Below are 23,327 nucleotides of genomic sequence, written 5' to 3'. Positions count from 1 at the left end.
ATAAGACATAATGTTTTTTTGTTTGTTTGTTTTTTGTTTTAAAGCTACAGAGGAAATGAAGATGGATTTGGGTATGTGGCCAGTTTTTTTTTTAATTAATTATTTATTTATTTATTTATTTTTGGCTGTGTTGGGTCTTCGTTTCTGTTCAAGGGCTTTCTCTAGTTGTGGCAAGCGGGGGCCACTCTTCATCGCGGTGCGCGGGCCTCTCACTATCGCGGCCTCTCTTGTTGCGGAGCACAGGCTCCAGACGCGCAGGCTCAGTAGCTGTGGCGCACGGGCCCAGTTGCTCCGCGGCATGTGGGATCTTCCCAGACCAGGGCTCGAACCCGTGTGCCCTGCATTGGCAGGCAGATTCTCAACCACTGTGCCACCAGGGAAGCCCAAGACATAATGTTTTGACTGGGGGGGCATGGGGAATCTTTGAAAGGAATAATAGATATCAACCTTTCTTTTTTCACTTTTTTTTCTGGATGTCTGTTTCTGCCCTGGAGAAATGCCTTCAGGGAGCTGATGGGTCACAGAAATGTCTGGAACCCTATATATGTGCTGTCCTACAAAGTGGTAGGTATTACCAGTGGGAAACCTACAGACTGCCCATTTGAAGGCATGAAACTTAAAAACTGTGAACCCTATGCTGCCTAAGAAGACTACTCCTGAAGGCCCTGCTCAGCTTGGTGACAGCCCGGTCACAGCCTGTAATTTATGGCATCACCAAGGGAGATTTCCAGAGTAAGGTTTCCAGAATGACTATCAATGAATCATTTCCAATCAAGGAAACTGAGTTCTACTACACCTATCCTCTTTAGGCCATGTTGAAGAGGAATGATAAAAAGGGGAGGAAAGCAAAACATATAGGGCCAAATACAATAGTACATTTTTTAAGTGTCTCTCCCAGGTAGACCAAGCCCATGGCTGAGTAGAAACTGTAAAACAGGACTTCCCTGCTGGTGCAGTGGTTAAGAATCCGCCTGCCAATGCAGGGGACACAGGTTAGATCCCTGGTCTGGGAAGATCCCACATGCCACGGAACAACTAAGCCCGTGTGCCACAACTACTGCGTTCTAGAGCCCGTGAGCCACAAGAAGAAAAGCCACTGCAGTGAGAAACCCACGCACCACACCAAAGAGTAGCCCCCGCTCGCCGCAACTAGAGAAAGCCTGTGTGCATAAACGAAGACCCAATGCAGCCAAAAAATAAAAAAGGAACTGTAAAACAGGGTAGACTTGAATATAATGATCATTCCATTCAGCACACACTTTATGTGCCATCTGGTAGACTTGTGTAATTGATTGCCACAGGACATAATCATTTTAAAAGACAATTAATTTGATTACCAGTAATGAAGTTTTTATCTATGCAAACTAGGAGCCAGGCAGCGAGATGAAGAAAGTAACCAAGTTAGCAAAATCAGAATGCAAGATGCATCATTCAGGAGGTTGGAGAGAGGAGCCCATCTCCTAGAAAACAATGGACTGAGAAACACTGCATTTTGGGTATTTGTGGTGTCCACCTCATCCACCAGATGGTAATCCCACTTCCAGAAACAGATTTTGGACTACACTGAATTTGTCTCCTTTTTTATGTGCATAATCTGCATTAGAGATTTTATCTATTGATTAAATGAAGGGACAAAAAGGGAATATTGTTGAGCATCTGTTGAGTACCAGGCAGCCTCCTAGATACATGTTATCCTTCCTCTATTTTAACCCTCACAACCAATTCTAAAAGGGAGGTTAAGATGATCAGACCAAGATTACACAGCTGTTAAGAGATTGTGGCAGGTGAATAATGGCCCCAAAAGATGTCCATGTCCTAATCCCTAGAACCTGTGAGTGTTATATGGCAAAAGGATTGTTGCAGGTATGATTAAATTAAGGATCTTGAGATGGGAAGATTATCCTAGATTATCCAGGTGTCCTCTAAATGCAATCACATGTATCTTTATGAGGGGAATTTGACTACAGAAGGGAAGGTGATATGACCAACCACAGAAGCAGAGACTGGGGTGATGTAGGCAGGGGCCAAGGGATGCCAGCAGCCTCAAGAAGAAGAAGAGGCAAGAAACAGATTCTTCCCTGGAGCTTCCAGAAGGAACCAGCCCTGCTCACACCTTGTTGCCCCTTGAGACTCACTTTGGAATTCTAACCTCCAGAGAAATAGAATAAATCTGTGTTGTTTTAAGCCACTCAGTTTTTGGTAATGTGTTACAGCTGCAATAGAAATTAGTACAGAGGTGAGCCAGAATTCTACCCAGGTCTGCTCAAACTTGAAGCCTGCATTCTTTTCACTACTTTACACTGCCTGCCATTTGATTAAAGGCTGGAACTAAGTATGCAAAGATTCATATCTTGTCCCAGTTTTAACATTCCCAAGATCTGGAACTGAGTATTGAATCAGATGACCGAATGTTGGTCTTATTAAATCATTACAATTATCCCATTTGTTGATTATTGTCATGATGGTTCTAAACAGTAGATTCAAAGAAAAAAAATCAAAGAAATTCACCATTTAAGAATGGCTAAACTGAAGTCAGTAATTTTGACTGAGTTATTCCACATACTTTGAACTAAAATATTCAGATATTGAGCTGAAAGTGCTTTGATGCTTTTGACTCATAGTACTCAGAAAGCCATTAAGTTTACATATCTCAGTTTATTCTTATCAACATTTAAACATATTTGCATATTGGTTTTTCTTTGATGACAGTGTCATATTTGCATGGAAATCTAAAAACCTGGATTCTATCGTTAGTGTCTTTACCATCAATTAGCTCTTCAAGCTTGATCAAATCACCCAACATTTCTGGACCTCAGTCTCCTTACCTGCAGAATGGGGCAGTGGGTAGGAAGTTTGCCAAGCAGATCATCTCTAAGTTTTCTTCCAGTTTTAATATAAAACATGGCAGAATTCCCACAGCAAAACTTCTGGGTATTGATTTCAAGTGTGCTCATTATTACAAACTGCCAGTAGAGGTCAGGTTAAGCTTGGTAATTCTATCTAATCTGGCATGTACATTGAGCAAATGCAAAAGCTTACCTTATATTGATGCTTGCCAGCAGGCCTTCATCTAGATCCTTCTGAGCTAATGAATGTTGATCCCAGTGTTCTAGAGTAAAATAGGGAAATCTGTGAAACCAAAATTGCCTTCATTAGTCTGTAATTTGCAATCGCCTGGTACCAGAATGTTTTTCTTTGCTTGCCTGAATGTCCTTAATTGAATGTGTCACCTGAAGCCCTGGGGCTTAGTGCTTGCTCATGTTACTGTGCTAATCAATCAGTTGCAAGGAAGTGAGGCTACAAGACTAAAAAATGTTTCCTGTATCCTCTTTATGCATCTAGGTGTAACTGTGTTAAGAATATGTGACTGCCTGTTTATATGGCATTTGACCCATTGCATGTATTCCTAGTGAAGTGTAAAGAGATGAATGAAAAAGAAAAAAATGAATAAGAGTGAACACATATCATCCTTGGATAGTTACCTTGTCAAGCTACCGATCAGGACCAGCTCTAGGCACAACTGTGATATCTGTAAAATCAGATTTTTTGTAGCTATCCTTCCCCTATCCCTTCATTACTGCCACCTTCTCTCTTCTCAACATCCTTAGTCAAACTCTGCTCTCAGGGGAAATCCAAAGAACTCAAATGCAGTAAGATATAAGAATCTGATGATGCAGTTTTGCTCTCCTGGGCACACTTGCATTTTGTCAGAGAACAAGGCCTTTAAATGGGTGGAATTCCAAAAGTAGAATTGTAATCATCCAGAAGGGTAGTAAACGGGGCAGGCGGTGGGGGGGGGAGATGACTGACAGCATCTTCAAAATCACCTCATGGAGCTGACACCATAGGCCAATGACAAAGGCTGGCCTTGCCACCCATGAATGCATGCAGCCTGAATGGCTAAGGCATTCTTTTTTTTTTTTTTTTTTTTTTTTTAAACAGCATTTATTGAGCATTAACTGCATGCGCATGTGAGGTTCTGTGTGAGGATCCAAGGTCAGGTTCCTGCACTTGAGAAACACACTCAACTGAGTTTCTGATCCCAAGTGCTCTGAGTTTGCTTCCCTAATGTGTGGGATCGCTGCTTGAGGATCTAATGATTTTTCCCTGTACAACATACCAAGATGCAGCTGGAGCCTCACCACCATCTCCACTGCAAGGACCTACAGAACGGGGATCAAGCTCCTCTTTCCTTTACCTCCTCTACACAGCAATAAATGACGGGGACAGGGTGGGGGGTTCTGAGAGTCACGCTGAGGGGATGGATGTACAGGGTCCTGAACTGACCCCCGAACTGGGGGCTTCAGAGTATTCATAATTTCCAGAAAGCTCTGTGATATGAGGAAAAGGCAAAATTTCCTAGGGGCTATAACTTAATAATACCAGAGGCAAGCAAATCTTAAAGCCTTGGGGACCTCTAAACTCCTAAGGTTCTGATGCACTAACACTTGGGATCACAGCCTTGACAATCCTGCCTCCAGATTCTTCTACGTGGAATCACCACCATGGTTATGTTTGCCTTAAAGCTGCCACAACAAGTGCACAACAAAAATTCTCTTTGACATTTACTGTCTCGGTAAACAGAAATGCCACCTTATATTTACCTAGTACCTGGTAGTTTATAGAGCAACTCAGAAAATCCCTTCATCTGTCCCATAAGGTGAAATACTCTCACACCTTACAGATTTTTAGAGTTGGTAGAAGATCATCTACACCACCTTTTCCTCACACTTACCCATCTTACAGTGCTGGATGAAATGCCAACACTTACTGACCCACACCCCTTCCCCCTCCCACTTCCCACCATCCAGCACCATCTTTCATAAGCACCATTTTGCAGATGATGAAATTGAGACTCAAATACGTTAGGTGACTCTCTCAGCAGCAGAAATTATGCAAGTGGAGGAAGGAACAGGGTCTCAGACTGCCTGAGGGATTTTTCAATTCTCATTCCATGAAATCTCTCAGCAGCACCCAACACTGTTGACCCCCATTGCTTTCCTGAACACTCTCTCTCAGGGTTCCCACTGCACTACACCCTGGATTTTTCTACTATCTCTGATCCTTTTTTCTCATTCTCCTTAAGGATTTAGAATTGGCCAGTCTTAGTTTGAGCTCTCTTATCTCACTCTATAGCTTCACCTTGTATTGTCTCTTACTCTCATAGTTTTTGTTTTTGTTTTATTGTTATGGAATGTCTTCTTATTTATTTATTTATTTACTTACTTACTTAACATCTTTATTGGAGTATAATTGCTTTACAATGGTGTGTTAGTTTCTGCTTCACAACAAAGTGAATCAGCTATACATATCCATATATCCACGTATCTCTTCCCTCTTGTGTCTCTCTCCCTCCCACCCTCCCTATCCCACCCCTCTGGGTGGTCACAAAGCACCCAGCTGATCTCCCTGTGCTATGCAGCTGCCTCCCACTAGCTATCTATTTTACATTTGATAGTATATATAAGTCCATGCCACTCTCTCACTTCGTCCCAGCTTACACTTCCCCCTCCCGGTGTCCTCAAGTCCATTCTCTACGTCTGCGTCTTTATTCCTGTCCTGGCCCTAGGTTTTTCAGAACCATTTTTTTTTTTTCTTAGATTCCATATGTATGTGCTAGCATACGGTATTTATTTCTGACTTACCTCATTCAGTATGACACATTCTAAGGCCATCCACCTCACTACAAATAACTCAATTTCGTTTCTTTTTAGGGCTCAGTAATATTCCATTGTATATATGTGCCACATCTTCTTTATCCATTCATATGTCAATGGACACTTAGGTTGCTTCCATGTCCTGGCTATTGTAAATAGTGTTGCAATGAACATTGTGGTACATGACTCTTTTTGAATTATGGTTATCTCAGGGTATATGCCCAGTAGTGAGATTGCAGGGTCGTATGGTAGTTCTATTTTTAGTGTTTTAAGGAACCCCCATACTGTTCTCCATAGTGGCTGTATCAATTTGCATTCCCACCAACAGTGCAAGAGGGTTCCCTTTTCTCTACACCTTCTCCAGCATTTATTGCTTGTAGATATTTTGATGATGCCCATTCTGAATGGTATGAGGTGATACCTCATTGTAGTTTTGATTTTCATTTCTCTAATGATTAGTGATGTTGAGCACCTTTTCATGTGTTTGTTGGCCATCTGTGTATCTTCTTTGGAGAAATGTCTATTTAGGTCTTCTGCCCATTTTTGGATTGGGTTGTTTGCTTTTTTGATATTGAGCTGCATGAATTGCTTGTAAATTTTGGAGATTAATCCTTCATCCATTGATTCATTGGCAAATATTTTCTCCCATTCTGAGGGTTGTCTTTTGGTCTTGTTTATGGTTTCCTTTGCTGTGCAAAAGCTTTTCAATTTCATTAGGTCCTATTTGTTTATTTTTTTGTTTTATTTGCATCACTCTAGGTGGTGGGTCAAAAAGGATCTAGCTATGATTTATATCATAGAGTGTTCTGCCTATGTTTTCCTCTAAGAGTTTTATAGTGTCCGGCCTTACATTTAGGTCTTTAATCCATTTTGAATTTATTTTTGTCTACGGTGTTAGGTAGTGTTCTAATTTTATTCTTCTACATGTAGCTGTCTAGTTTTCCCAGCACCACTTATTGAAGAGGCTGTCTTTTCTCCATTGTACATTCTTGCCTCCTTTATCAAAAATAAGGTGACTATATATGTGTGGGTTTATCTCTGGGCTTTCTATCCTGTTCCATTGATCTATATTTCTGTCTTTGTGCTGGTACCATACTGTCTTGATTACTGTACCTTTGTAGTATAGTCTGAAGTCTGGGCACCTGATTCTTCTTCCAGCTCTGTTTTTCTTTCTCAAGATTGCTTTGGCTATTCGGGGTCTTTTGTGTTTCCATACAAATTGTGAAATTTTTGGTTCTAGTTCTGTGAAAAATGCTATTGGTAGTTTGATAGGGATTGCACTGAATCTGTAGATTGCTTTGGTTAGTATAGTCATTTTCACAATGTTGATTCTTCCAATCCAAGAACATGGTATATCTCTCCATCTGTTGGTATCAACTTTAATTTCTTTCATCAGTGTCTTATAATTTTCTGCATACAGGTCTTTTGTCTCCTTAGGTAGGTTTATTCCTAGGTATGTTATGCTTTTTGTTGCAATTGTAAATGGGAGTCTTTCCTTAATTTCTCTTTCAGATTTTTCTTCATTAGTGTATAGGAATGCAAGAGATTTCTGTGCCTTAATTTTGTATCCTGCTACTTTAGCAAATTCATTGATTAGTTCTAGTAGTTTTCTGGTAGCATCTTTAGGATTCTCTATGTATAGTATCATGTCTTCTGCAAACAGTGACAGTTTTACTTCTTCTTTTCCGATTTGGAGTCCTTTTATTTTTTTTCTTCTCTGATTGCTGTGGCTAAAACTTCCAAAACTATGTTGAATAATACTGGTGAGAGTGGACAACATGTCTTGTTCCCGATCTTAGAGGAAATGGTTTCAATTTTTCACCACTGAGAACAATGTTGGCTGTGGGTTTGTCATATATGGTCTTTATTATGTTGAGGTAAGTTCCCTCTATGCCTACTGTCTGGAGGATTTTTATCATAAATGGGTGTTGAATTTTGTTGAAAACTTTCTCTGCATCTATTGAGATAATCATATGGTTTTTCTCCTTCAATTTGTTAGTATGGTTTATCACATTAATTGATTTACGTATATTGAAGAATATTTGCATTCCTGGGATAAACTCCATTTGATCATGGTGTATGATCCTTTTAATGTGCTGTTGGATTCTGTTTGCTAGTATTTTGTTGAGGATTTTTGCATCTATGTTCATCAGTGATACTGGCCTGTAGTTTTCTTTCTTTGTGACATCTTTGTCTGGTTTTGGTATCAGGGTGATGGTGGCCTCGTAGAATGGGTTTGGGAGTGTTCCTCCCTCTGCTATATTTTGGAAGAGTTTGAGAAGGATAGGTGTTAGCTCTTCTCTAAATGTTTGATAGAATTCGCCTGTGAAGCCATCTGGTCCTGGGCTTTTGTTTGTTGGAAGGTTTTTAATCACAGTTTTAATTTCAGTGCTTGTGATTGGTCTGCTTATATCTTCTATTTCTTCCTGGTTCAGTCTTGGAAGGTTGTGCTTTTCTAAGAATTTGTCCATTTCTTCCAGGTTGTCCATTTTATTGGCATAGAGTTGCTTGTAGTAATCTCTCATGATCTTTTGTATTTCTGCAGTGTCAATTGTTACTTCTCCTTTTTCATTTCTAATTCTATTGATTTGAGCCTTCTCCCTTTTTTCTTTGATGAGTCTGGCTAGTGGTTTATCAACTTTGTTTATCTTCTCAAAGAACAAGCTTTTAGTTTTATTGATCTTTGCTACTGTTTCTGTCATTTATTTTTCATTTATTTCTGATCTGAGCTTTATGATTTCTTTCCTTCTGTTAACTTTGGGGATTTTTTGTTCTTCTTTCTCTAATTGCTTTAGGTGTAAGTTTAGGTTGCTTACTTGAGATGTTTCTTGTTTCTTGAGGTAGGATTATATTGCTCTAAACTTCCCTCTTTGAACTACTTTTGCTGCATCCCATAGGTTTTGCCTTGTCGTGTTTTCATTGTCATTTGTTTCTAGGTGTTTCTTGATTTCCTCTTTAATTTCTTCATTGATCTCTTGGTTTTTAAGTAGTGTATTGTTTATTCTCTATGTGTTTGTATCTTTTACAGATTTTTTCCCGTAATTGATATCTAGTCTCATAGCGTTGTGGTCAGAAAAGATACTTGATATGATTTCAATTTTCTTAAATTTACCAAGGTTTACTTTGTGACCCAATATATGATGTATCTTGGAGAATGTTCCATGAGCACTTGAGAAGAAAGTGTACTCTGTTTTCTGTGGATGGAATGTCCTATAAACATCAATTAAGTCCATTTTGTTTAATGTATCATTTAAGCTTGTGTTTCCTTATTTATTTTCATTTTGGATGATCTGTCCATTGGTGAAAGTGGGGTGTAAAAGTCCCCTACTATGATTGTGTTACTGTCGATTTCCCCTTCTATGGCTGTTAGCATTTGCCTTATGTATTGAGGTGCTCCTATGTTGGGTGCATAAATATTTACAATTGCTATATCTTCTTGGATTGAACCCTTGATCATTATGTAGTGTCCTTCCTTGTCTCTTGTAACATTCTTTGTTTTCAAGTCTATTTTATCTGATATGAGTATTGCTACTCCAGCTTTCTTTTGATTTCCATTTGCATGGAATACCTTTTTCCATCCCCTCACTTTCAGTCTGTATGTGTCCCTAGGTCTGAAGTGGGTCTCTTGTAGACAGCATATATATGGGTGTGGTTTTTGTATCCATTCAGCCAGTCTATGTCTTTTGGTTGGAGCATTTAATCCATTTACATTTAAGGTAATTATTGATTTGTATGTTCCTATTACCATTTTCTTAATTGTTTTGGGTTTGTTATTGTAGGTCTTTTCCTTCTCTTGTGGTTCCGGCCTAGAGAAGTTCTTTTAGCATTTGTTGTAAAGCTGGTTTGGTGGTGCTGAATTTTCTTAGCTTTTGCTTGTCTGTAAAGGTTTTAATTTCTCCATCAAATCTGAATGAGATCCTTACTGGGTAGAGTAATCTTGATTGTAGATTTTTCCCTTTTATCACTTTAAATATGTCCTGCCACTCCCTTCTAGCTTGCAGAGTTTCTGCTGAAAGATCAGCTCTTAACTTTATGGGGATTCCCTTGTATGTTATTTGTTGCTTTTCCCTTGTTGCTTTTAATATTTTTTCTTTGTATTTAATTTTTGGTAGTTTGATTAATATGTGTCTTGGGATATTTCTCCTTGGATTTATCCTGTATGGGACTCTCTGCAATTCCTGGACTTGATTGACTATTTCCTTTCCCATATTAGGGAAGTTTTTAACTATAAACTCTTCAAATATTTCTCAGTCCCTTTCTTTTTCTCTTCTTCTGGGACCCATATAATTCGAATATTGGTGCGTTTAATGTTTTCCCAGAGGTCTCTGAGACTGTCCTCAATTCTCTTCATTCTTTTTTCTTTATTCTGTTCTGCATTAGTTATTTCCACTATCTTATCTTCCAGGTTACTTATCCGTTCTTCTGCCTCAGTTATTCTGCTATTCATTCCTTCTAGAGAAGTTTTAATTTCATTTATTGTGGTGTTCATCATTGTTTGCTCTTTAGTTCTTCTAGGACCTTGTTAAACATTTCTTGTATTTTCTCCATTCTATTTCCAAGATTTTGGATCATCTTTACTATCATTACTCTCAATTCTTTTTCAGGTAGACTGCCTAATTCCTCTTCATTTGTTTGTCTGGTGGGTTTTTACCTTGCTCCTTTCTCTGCTGTGTGTTTCTCTGTCTTCACATTTTGCTTAACTTACTGTGTTTGGGGTCTCCTTTTCGCAGGCTGCAGGTTCATAGTTCCCTTTGTTTTTGGTGTCTGCCCCCAGTGGCTAAGGTTGGTTCAGTGGGTTGTGTAGGCTTCCTGGTCGAGGGGACTGGTGCCTGTGTTCTTGTGGATGAGGCTGGATCTTCTCTTTCTGGTGAGCAGGACCCCATCCGGTGGTGTGTTTTTGGGTGTCTGTGACCTTATTATGATTTTAGGCAGCCTCTCTGCTAATGGATGGGGTTGTGTTCCTGTCTTTCTAGTTGTTTGGCATAGGGTATCCAGCCTTGTAGCTTGCTGATCATTGAGCAGAGCTGGGTTGTAGCATTGAGAGGAAGATCTCTGGGAGAGCTTTCACCGTTTGATATTACATGCAGCTGGGAGTCTCTGTTGGACCAATGTCATGAACTCGGCTCTCTCACCTCAGAGGCACAGGCCTGACACCTGGCCAGAGCACCAAGACCCTGTCAGCCACATGGCCATGTACATGGGGAGTTCTTGCCTTTTGGGAAGTCTGAGGTCTTCTGCCAGCATTCAGTAGGTGTTCTGTAGGAATTGTTCCACATGTAGATGTATTTCTGATGTATTTGTGGGGAGGAAGGTGATCACATCTTACTCCTCTGTCATCTTGAAGGTCTCTCCCCCTGAATCTCATAGTTTTAAATATTATCTGTGGTACCTCTATTCCCAAATTTATGTCTCTCAGCCATACCCCCATTTTGAGTTCCAGGTTTATTCATCCAAATGTCAACTTGCTATTTCCATCTAAATATTTCTACATGTCTTAAATTGAAGTATTCATTTTCTCACTCTCACTACCTCTGCATTTCTCCTCATGTCAACGTATAGCACCCCCACTCACCCCAAAAATTTTTATCTTCAAACTCTTCCTCTCTCTTTTCTCCCACTTTCAACCAAAGTACTATAGATTCTACCCCCAAAATGTATCCTCAACACATTGCTTTTATCCTCAAAAATAAAAATAAAATTGAAAACAATAGGAGAAATTTGAACAGTAAATATTTAAGAATATTTTAAAGTATCATTAATTTTTAATGTGTTTAGTATTGTAATCAGTTCCAGAGGCATATACCGAAATATATACCGTTAAAATGATACGTTGTCTGAGAATCAATTTAAAGTAATCTGAGGTGAGGTGAGTAGGAAATTAGCAATGAAATAAGATATACCATGCAGTGATAATTACTAAAACTGGGTGATAGGTACATCAGGTTCATTATACTCTTCTTTTTTTTTATTATTTTCAAATTTCCTTAATAAAGTTATGGAAAAAATTTTAAATGGTTTGCCTCAAATAATGTAAGGCAATGAGACAATGTCAGACTTTATACTTTTATTCCAAGTAAGTTGTCAGCTTTATTAAGAGGTAAAAGCAATTCAATTTAACAAGAATTTGCCCCAAATAATTCAAATTATCAAGAAGATTCTGTGAAATACACATTTATATCCACCATCTTTAAAGATTAGCCTTGCCATAAGTAGCTATTGTACCTTGAAACATTAGCTAATGATTGTCTGAAAGCCATCATAATTACTAAGACACACACTAATCATGCAGAACATGACAAATGTCAACAGTTTTTTTAGTAGTGGTTCAAAACATCATGCAATATTTAACCCAGACCTTTATAATATTTCACTGAATATGTAATACATATTAAATTTTCTACTTAAGCACAAAAGAAAAACCATATACCATTAGTAAAGATTGTCCTCCCTACAGTAAAAGCAGCTGACAAAATACATGAGAAATAATATGGCTACAAATTAAAATATATTCTTTTGTCAGAAAATACTATTGGAAAATACAAACTTATTGCACATTTGAAGAAATAAGTATTACCCGTTATTGGAGATTTACTATACAATTGAATGAAAGTATATCTGTTTTTCACATGTCTATACTTATGGTATATTCTGGATTTTTTCCAATAATGACACATATGAAGCACTAATTTTCTTGTGAACAACTAAAGGAAGAGTGTATGCAAAGACTTATTCTACTTAGTAAATTACTTCTCTGATATATGAATGAAAATAGTTTAAGCTAACTCTTGATGGAATGGAAGCTTTGAATGTAATAAAAAATAATTTAAGTTATTGGAGTAAGTTATGGAGAGAGCAAATCAGATGAAATTTATGTACTCTATCATTAAAAGACACTCAACTACAGCAAAGAAGATGAAACAGAAGTGTACAAAGTACTACAGAATGTCATTGAATCTATTGATTTTATAAAAACAAGGTCTCAACAATACTTTGTAATGAGATGGAAAATAATGATGAAAATCTTTTGTAGTTCTTGAAATTCCCTGGTTATTTCATAGCAAAGTACTAAAAGGTATCAGACTTACTGATGAGATACCCATTTTTTTTCTTTTACAAAGACAAGATATCCAAATTTGCTGATCTTTTCTTAATGAAATGTGTCTATCTGTAGAAAGCACCTTTTCAGATAATTTTTTAAATGAATAAGTAAACAAAACCTGTCTCTTCAAGTAAGACAGTAGCTGATTTTCAAAATAAATTACAGAAAAAAGATTCTGAAAGTAAATACTATGAAATATTTTCATCATTATGGGTTTGTGTTGCTATAAATGATGTGTATCACCTATAACAACTTTCATATCTGCACACTTTAAAATACAGGAACAGAATTATTTAACCCAGATAAAAATCCTCAAATGAAGTATTTCAGTAGGTATTGAATCCATTTTGATGGATTTTAAAGCACTAACCGATTGTAATAAGGGAAGATTGATATTACAAACTGAATTTCAATAAAACTTTAGCATAATTGATGTGTTGAGATTAAAAAGTGTGTATCACATAACACAATAACAGCTAATGACATACCTCTTCACTGGGGTCTGTATATCAATGTGAGGTAACATTTTCACCTGTAACATTATGCCACTAAAACCAAGTACTGAAATGAACTACACTGAAACTAGAACTTTGATTCTCAATATCAAATTGTTTCAAAATAACAAAGATATTCAACACAATAAAATATTATTATTGGCAAGATTATTTTATCATTTAAAAATTATTTAAAATATGATTTATTTCATCTTATCCCTTTTTACTTCTACTCTTTATGTGTTTTATAGTATATATAATATATCAGTATATCAGTATGGTAGTACATTCCTATGAAATAAGTATACATTTGGGGGGATAGTTGGCTACTTAATTTTATCAGATGGGGTGCCCCCAGGAATTCAAGTTGGAGGGTGGAAGTTTAAAGTAACCTCATGTTCGACCTTAAACAGTTCTTCAGGACCTCCTTCCCTCTGTTTATCAAAGTGAAATCAAGCCTTAGAGTCACAAGGAGGAATAGAGGATGTCATGGAAGTTCAGCTTATAGAATATGTTTAAGGTATTTGTTGCTAGGTAGCCAGAATATTGGCCTTGGTGAGCACTGATTGAAATGGCATGAGGAACTTGCACCAGATGGAAGAATTATTAACAGCTAAATCCTCTCCACTATACTAAAAATATAAGCTGTGCATAGTCTCAAACTTTCCTCTTGTACATGGACTAGAACCGGAAAAAATATTTATTATACAAGGTTATTATTATTTCTGAGAATATGTTATGATTAGACTACCTTGGCAGATCTCCTGGATGACAAGTCTCTTACGCAATCCTCTGGTAATGGAATTTTCCCTGAACCTTTGACAAAGTGGTTTGTGAAGCAAATAAATAATATAAAGAAGAGCCTTCTCAAAAGAAAAGAATTTAGGAGAAGCATTCTATTAAATCAATTAGTAGTGTCAATTAAGAATTATTCCTACCTAATTATTAAGATACAAGATTCTCTAGCACAGTGGCTTTCTAACTTTTAGATGAGGACTCACAGTAAGAAATGCATTTTTCATCCTATCCCAATACACACATGAATATGCAATTGAAAAGGATTTCACAAAACAATTTTTGCCCTGGTCATATAGAACAAAATGGAACACATCTATTTTATCCCATTTTTAAAAATTCTAGGCACACCTTCCTCAACTTTCCACTAGTGAGTCTACCCCTGCAGTCTGAAACACACTACTCTAGCACTGACAGCCCTGCTCAGCAAGCCCTGACCACAGCATTATTCTACATATCTGAACTAACACAACTGCATTTCTTCTTCTTTAATATTATTATTCCATACTTTTAAAAATTCCAGACATGTTGTCCCTCCAGATAAGAATGAATTTGCAAAATTTTCACTGTTCTTAAAAGTTCTTCTGATGGAGAACTCAGAGTCAGGGATTTGGTGCTTGGGGGACAGAGGGTATATACACAGGTGAGTGAGGAAGCTGCACACAGAGGACAGGAAGGGAATACAAGTGGGCTAAGTTTCTTGGTTCTGAGTGGGTATCACAACAGCATGACCAAAATAATAAGAAGTAGATGATAACAGACACATACAGCACTTGCCAAGTACCAGGCACTGTTGTAAGCACTTTACACACACCGCCATTCATTCCCCAAATTCCTCTAACTCTTCCACACCCACTTAGTAAGAAGTCTAACTGGGATTTGAACTGGGGCTCTCAGCTCCAGGAATCATGGTCTGTCTACCTCCAGATCTTTTCTGAAGTCCTCCGTTTTTAAATACAGTAAGTCGCCTACATATGAACCTTCAAGTCACGAACTTTCAAAGAAGCAAACATGCATTCACATGTCCAGTCATGTAAGTTAGTTCACGTCTGGCGTACACTGTCATGTGCATGCATCCTCTACAAGTGGCTGTGACTTTGTGTACAGTACTGTATAAAGTACTGTATAGAGTACAGTGTCTTTATTTCAAGCTGAGAATGTCCAGAAGCAAGCGTAAAATCAGTGGTGATATAGCTGGTACTGCTAAGAAGCACCAAGCGATAACAATAGAAACAAAATAATTTCTTTATTTTTTGTGTTTGTTAGTTTTTTATGTATTATTTGTGTGAAAAGTATTATAAACCTATTACAGTACAGTACCATATAGCTGACTGTGTTATTTGGGTACCTAGGCTAACTTTGTTGGACTTATGAAACAAATTGGACTTACAAACGTACTCTCAGAATGGAACTCATTCATATGTAGGGGACTTACTGTAATAACAAATAATTTTTTTTACTTATATGCAAGTCAAACAAAAGTTGCCCATGGGTTAAATGTGGCTCCTGAGCTGGCAGTTGTAAGCTCTGCCTTAGAGAAACAGATGAGAGCCCACTGTGGAGGGGCACTGACCTGGGAGTCAGAGGATGGGGCTCATTCCTGCCTCTGCCTTGCTGTGGACTTTGGGCAAATCTTGTTACCTGCCTGGCCTTCAGCATCTTAAAAATGAGAGTCATGAAGCAGATGTTCTCTAAGGACCTGCTGCTTCCAACATACTATGAGTCTAAGGCGCTCAAGAGAAAAGGAGGCCCAAATCAAGAGAGAACATTGAAAATAAGGAGAAGATGTCTTTAAACAAAGTGCAAAGGAGGTAAAAACAGGTGAGAAGAGATAAAATGGGGAGAAGAGGAGTGAAGAAATAGAAGACCCACAATGAGAAAAGGTTCATGGATGTTGAGATTGGGTTAGTGAGTTCTTCTAGGATCCTATTAAAGATAGTAAAATGTTGCAGATAAGATTATAGTTGAAGAATATTTACATGATTTTTTTTCTTTAAAATAAGGATGGGGAAAAAAGACAACAAAGCCAGAGACATTAAAGATGCAGCATGAGTGTAGAGCAGGAAATGTCTAACATTATCTTTACCAGTTAACTGAGACACTGGCCCGGGGTAGGGATTTGGAGATGGAGGTTGCAGGGAGTGCAACAAGAAGCCACAAAAAGATCTCAGAAAAGTGGTATGCCTTACTGGCTCAGAATCAGGGTCTAAAGATACTTCGCCTGGCCAGAATAACTCCTGTCACTGAGCCATCTGTTCTAAATCACTGCATTTTTCCTCACAAATTCTTTTGGCAAGATGGAGATGAAATTCTGTGCTGAACAACAGCCATGGAATGCCCAGAACTGAATTAATCCTGAAAATTAATTGCTTTTTGAAATCCGTCTGTCTTGAAAGGTTTTGAAGAGAGCCTCCTAGAAACTGGGAGTTATGAAAATAAATAAAGGAAACATTTAAAATAGAGTAATAAAGGAGGGGCTTTCACTAACAACCCAGACCCCTGAGAAGGAAGGGGTCCAAAGGAAGAACTTCTCCTTCCCCAGCAACAGCTCAGCCATTGAGAAGCAGTTACCACTTCGGCTTCCTTGAAACAGTTCCTCCCAACTTCCTCTTTTCCTCTATAAAAGCAAGCCCCTCTCCTCTATTCTTTGGACTTGCCTATGTTGACCATAATTTGCTTGTCCTGAATTGCTTTCCTGCATAAATTTGTTTTGCTGGTAAATAACTCTTTTTTTTTTTTTTTTTTAAGGTCAAAAGAACTAAGCAGATGGTCCCTGGACATTCCGCACTGCCCAGGGAAGTCTATCCCACCTCCTTCTGGGAATGGAGCAACCTTGAAACTTGTCTTTAAAACCCTGACTGGACATGAATTTCCTGTGAAAAGTAGTACCCTTGATTTGTACATAAATTAGGACAGTTTTCCTTTTAATGGTGGCTCTTGTTTAAGACATAGGCAGAAAACACTTTGACATAAATTGTAGCAATATCTTTTTGAATCTATCTTCTAAGGAAAAAGAAATAAATGCAAAATAACCAAATAGAACCTAATTAAACTTAAAAGTTTTGCACAGCAAAAGAAAACCATTGACAAAATGAAAAGACAACCTACTGAATGGGAGAAAATATTTGCAAATGATAGGACAAATAAGGGGCTAATACCCAAAATATATAAACAACTCATACAACTCAATATCAAAAAACAAAGAACCCAATTTAAAAATGGGCAGAAGACCTGAATAGACATTTTTCCAAAGAAGATATACAAATGGCCAACAGGCCCATGAAAAAATGCTCAATATCTCTAACCATCAGAGAAATGCAAATTGTTTTGTAATAACTTTAAATACAGTATAACCTATAAAAATATTGAATCACTATGTTGTACATCTGAAACTAACATAATATTGTATATCAACTGTACATCAATTGAAAAATAAAATAAAAATGAAATGGTGGGACTTTGTGGAAATTCTATTCTGATAGCTTCAGTTTTATTATTGACGCAAGAAACAAAGTCTTCAGCTAAGAGGGAGGATGGGGAGACAGTATTCACATGTTCAAGACTAATTCTGATCTGCCAAGAAGCAGACATCAAGATGGAAGTAAATGTGCAAGAGATTTATGGGAGAGTTATGGGGAATAATAATGAGAGAGAAAGCTAAAGACAGTGGGAGAGCCTTCAAAATGCAATGCAGAAAGAAGAGAAAAGGGAGGTTTGGGTAGGAAGAGCCTTAGACTGCAACAATGAATTGTCCCCAGGTAAAGATTCTCAAGAGCCCCATCACTGATTTGGCTGGGGAGCCCAGAGGAGGAGGCAATGGTACCAGAGCCCAGGAGCTGGACCACCCGGCAGGAACTGGAATAAGTGGGAGCTGGAACCACAGAAGAAAGTCATCCAGAAGGAGTCAGAGCCAAAGAGAAGCTGTAGCCACTGCTGGAGCCTGAAGGGGAGAGGACGGAAAGGGTGCCCTGGCCTTTCCTTTCCTGTCACCCTTTAATGTCCCATCAATGCTTTCTATTGGCTGAACCTAGATGGCAGCCAGTTAACAAGGGAGCTTTTGAGGAGCTCTGCCATCTGTAATACAGAGCACAGGAGGAGTAGGACACGGACCTGAAAACATATGGGCACAAGAATTCAAATAGCTGATGCCTTAAAAAATTTGCTATGACATCCCATGAGTTCCAAAAGTTCCAATGGGAGTTCAGGAGTTGGGGAAGAATTGGGCATGGTACAATATTGGGAATTGGAAAAATTATATGAGAATTTAAGTGTGGTAGATAAAAGGGGACCTGGGAGTCTGGTGCTTTCTATAGCAAATGACACAAACAGGAATTAAAAATATAATGAGGGCTTCCCTGGTGGCGCAGTGGTTGAGAATCTGCCTGCCAATGCAGGGGACACGGGTTCAAGCCCTGGTCTGGGAAGATCCCACATGCCACGGAGCAACTAGGCCCATGAGCCACAATTTACTGAGCCTGCGCGTCTGGAGCCTGTGCTCCGCAACAAGAGAGGCCACGACAGTGAGAGGCCCGTGCACCACAATGAAGAGTGGCCCACACTTGCTGCATCTAGAGAAAGCCCTCGCACAGAAACGAAGACCCAACACAGCCATAAATAAATAAATAAACCCAAAAGTTACAAAAATAATAATAATAATGAGATTATTTGGAGCCTGGTAGGCCCCAAACAGACAGTATTAGTGAGGTGTGGGTCCTGGGTTTTACTATTTGTTGGCATCAATGTTGGAAAAGGCCTGAGCATGTACATAAGCCAAAGGGAAAGAGGCTATGGAAAGTAACAGAGATGGATAATGCAAAATGAAAAACGGAAAGGAAAGGAAGGGAAAAGAAAGGAAAGGAAAGGAGAAGGTGAAGGAAGAAGGAGAGAGGGAAGGGGAGGGAAGGGAAAGGAAAGGAAGAGAGAAAGAAAGAAAGAAAGAAAGAAAGAAAGAAAGAAAGAAAGAAAGAAAGAAAGGAAGGAAGGAAGGAAGGAAGGAAGGAAGGAAGGAAGGAAGAAAGGAAGGAAGGAAGGAAGGAAGGAAGGAAGAAAGAAAGAAAGAAAGAAAGAAAGAAAGAAAGAAAGAAAGAAGAAAGAAAGGGAGAAAGAAAGTCACAGAGAAAGATAAATACACTATGTTATCACTTATATGTGGAATAGGAAAAAATAGAACAAATCAGTGAATATAACAAAACAGAAACAGACTCACAGATACAAAGAACAAACTAGTCGTTACCAGTAGGGAGAAGATGGGGGGCAAGGCGCAAGATAGGGGTAGAGGATTAAGAGGTATGAACTACTGTGTACAAAGTAAATAAGCTACAAGTATATATTGTACTGTACAGAGAATACAATCAATATTTTCTAATAACTAAAAATGGAGTATAATCTATAAAAATTTTGAATCACTATGTTGTACACCTAAAACTAATGTAGTACAGTATTGTAAATCAACTATACCTCAATTAAAAAAAAAACAAAGAAAAAAAAAGAATTTAAAAAATTTTGTAACTATGTATGATGACAGATGTTAGCTTATTGTGGTGATCATTTTGCAATATATACAAATATCAAATTACTATGTTGTACCCCTAAAACTGATATAATATTATATGTCAATTATATCTCAATAAAAAAAGAGAGAAATAAATAGAAAGGGTAGCTAATAAACTATGGTATATATGTATCTTAGTCTACAAATCCTAGTGTGTAAGAAACACAAATTTATTTTTTTTAGAATCCAATCTCTTTCTTGGTTCCCCAGTTCATTGGGGTAGTAGAAATGTAATCTAATTTTCCCTGAGTTTTGTTTTCACCTAAATTCTAGAATCTTACCTAGTGCTAGGTATGCATGTATGTGTACATGGTTGATGTATACATGTGACACTGGTGTGTGTGTGTCTATGTGTCTATGTGTCTGTGTGTGTCTGCAGTAGGGGTGGGGAATTGAAGGAGCACTTGCATTTGAACCTCAAAGGCATCTCCCCACACTGGTGTCTGCTGACTGGTCCATTATCACATCTCGTCCTTGGTGGCTGATCCATCTGCTGGGGTTTCTACCTGCATCATCCCTTTAGAAACTCCTTCTGCACCATTCTTGAATACAAAGGCATCACCTCCTACTACCCTCACCACAACTCACAATAGTGTGAGACACTCTATGAGGCTTCCCAAGTCCCATCTGGCTAGAATGGGGCCAGTGAGCCATATTCTCTAATGTCTCATTACCTACCCAGAGCTCTAAAAGGAAGTGAGTTAGAGGCCCTTTCTGCTCTCAGATCAGACAAGCTTTCCGGAGCTGTTGCCAAAGCCCCAGTCTTGACCTGGAGCAAGACGCAGGACACAGGACTTTCCTCAGAAATGCCCCAGTCTTTCCTGCCTTTCCTCATCCATCTCTATTCTGACAGCACAAGGAATCCTTGGTGGTGAGGGAGGCAAACAGTGAGAATTTACATTCCTTACTCTTCAAGACCTAGACCTCTGTCTAGGTCTCTCTCTTCCTCTAATCCCTAAGAGGAAAAAAAAATCTCAAAGCTTTCTCCCTCTACTGAGACAGTGAATATGAACTTGTTATTTTTATGGATGCAAGGAAGGACAAAGATGGAAAAGTACCTACCTGAGGGAAACACAACAACCACATTGGTTAATATTTCAAAAACATCACACCCTACAGAATCAAGTTCTGAGAGAAGGTGGCAGACTGAGCTCAAAATTATGGAGAGGAGAAAGGCTGGGAGTAAAGGAACATTTTGAGATGGAGATTACAATTCAACCAAATGGCCGTATGTTCTGAGAATGTTTCCCTTTCCTGGGATGGATCTTCTCAATCCGGAAAAAGACGAGGTATACTCTGGGAGTAAAATGAAGTAGATTTGGAGAAAGCTTACAAAAAAGAAATCAGCTGTGCTAGCCCTGTGCACCATTATCACATGAATTTCTCACAACAAATGGTACGGTTGGCATCATAATTCTCTTTCACAAATGAGGAAACTAAGGCAAAGAAAGGTTTGGAGTTTGTCCAAAGTCACACAGACCAGTAGGGGTGCTGTGAAGGCTTCAGGTGAGTGGAAAGATTTAGTCCCCCAAATTTATGGCTTGCTTCTTCTCTCATAACTGGGCTTAAAAATAAAACTTGTCTTCAAGTATGTAAAACTCTTTAATTCGTAATAAAATGTTTTTCTGTCATTGACAATAGCTGTTATCTGACTTGAGAAAATGAAAGCAGGACATGACTCAGCATGAAAAAGTAGGAAGTGATTTTGCGGGAACGTGTTTCCTATAGTAACCATAGCAGACTCCAATTTTGCTGGGGCTTCAATAGGCTAGTTAGTCAAGCTTCCTTAGAAACATCTATGTCTCCATCACATAACTCCTAAATACAGTACCCTTGCCCCAGCCCCTCAAGCAGCTGGCATGAGCACATACTTCTGCCGGGATTTGTGTCCCAGGGGTCAAGCTGGATGGGTAGAGATGGAGTATGTTACAAAACAGCCTGTAGCAGGAAGCACCAGGGCTGTGTAATTGCTCAGTCTTTGGAGAGCACCGAAAATCAGGCACAGGAAACAGAGTTCAGCCCTGCAGTTTAATGCAGATTGGAAACTGGGAGCAAGGTCTGAAAGTCAGAAGCTGGCAGAAGCAGCACAGAATTAAAAATAATAGTCAAATACAGATGGCCAATAAGCACACAAAAAGATGTTCAACTTTGCTAATCATCAGAGAAATGCAAATCAAAATTACAATGATGTATCACCTCACATGGGTCAGAATGTCCATCATTAAAAAGTCTGCAAATAAATGCTGGAGAGGGTGTGGAGAAAAGGGAGCCCTCCTACACTGTTGGTGGGAATGTAAATTGGTGCAGCCACTATGGAAAGATAGATGTTGTGTATGTATATATACACACACAATGGACTACTACTCAGTCATAAAAAAGAATGAAATAATGCAGCAACATGGATGGACCTAGAGATTATCATACTAAGTGAAGTAAGTCAGACGTAGAAAAACAAATATCATATGATATCACTTACATGTGGAATCTAAAAAAGTGATATAAATGAACTTACTTACAAAACAGAAATAAACCCATAGACACAGAAAAAAAAAACTTACAGTTATCACAGGGGATAGCAGGGGAGGTGGGGAGGAGAGAAATTAGGAGTTTGGGATTGGCAGACACAAGCTATTATGTATAAAATAGATAAACAACAACATCCTACTGTATACTACAGGGAACTATATTCAATAGCTTGTAAGAAACTATAATGGAAAAGAATAAAAACAAATAAACAGAATGAGAAGCAAATGAGAAAAAAAACGATAGGGGGAAGCTTGGAGTTCCATTCTTTATAAAAAATCAACAACTGGTATTACAAAAGAAATTATTATATTTTAAAGACCATCACAAATGTAAAAATTTCTTAAATCTCTTTTCATTTTTTTAATACACATGGGTCATACTAGGCACATGATTTTGTAATCTGATTTTTCCTTTAATATATGAACATGCTCTTTTATTTTTCAACCAACAGCAGTTTAGTTTTGCCACCATTGATCCATTGCCTGCCCTGACCAGGGAAACCAGTGATATAATAATTGCTAGAATTAATGGCCATCTCCAGTCCTGTCTCACTTGACTTATCTTCCTTGACCACTCCTTCCATAATCAAACATGCCTCCTTTGACTTTCCCAACATTCTTCTATCCTGGTTTTCCATTTATCTCTGGCTGCTCCCTCTGATCCCCTTCATGGACATTTTCTTCTGATAATCCTTGAATATGGAAGACAGATATCCTGGAAATTTTGCTGCTCCTCTCATCCTAAATACTCTTCTTGGGCATTCTCTTCGACTGACCATCTCTGCATGTTGATACACAGAAATTCAAATCTTCTGCTTTGTCCCTCTCCTGAACTCTAGACACTTAGCTATAATTCAAACCAGATTTCCCACTGACTTGTTAAACTCAACATGCCCAAAGCAGAACTTATCTCTTCTTCTCTCTCAAATATGAAGATATCTCCCTTAAAGCTAGGAGAGAGAAAACCCTCCCAGCGCCATCTTGCTTCTTCACTTTGATAATATTAACAAACACACAGCTAACATTATTGAACTCAAATACTATGTAAAGATCTTTATTGACATTATCTCATTGAATTCTCACAATGCACTTTACAACAAGAACAGGGAAGCTTAGGAAAGTAAAGACACTTGCTCAAAGACACACAGAAAGTAAGTGCAGAGCTAACAGTCTTAGCAGTTTGTCCCCAGAGCTCCTAGTGTGTGT

The sequence above is a fragment of the Balaenoptera borealis genome (assembly GCF_965194805.1).
Source record: "Balaenoptera borealis genome assembly, chromosome: 5".
NCBI lineage: Eukaryota > Metazoa > Chordata > Mammalia > Artiodactyla > Balaenopteridae > Balaenoptera > Balaenoptera borealis.
This window is presented reverse-complemented; position numbering follows the sequence as displayed.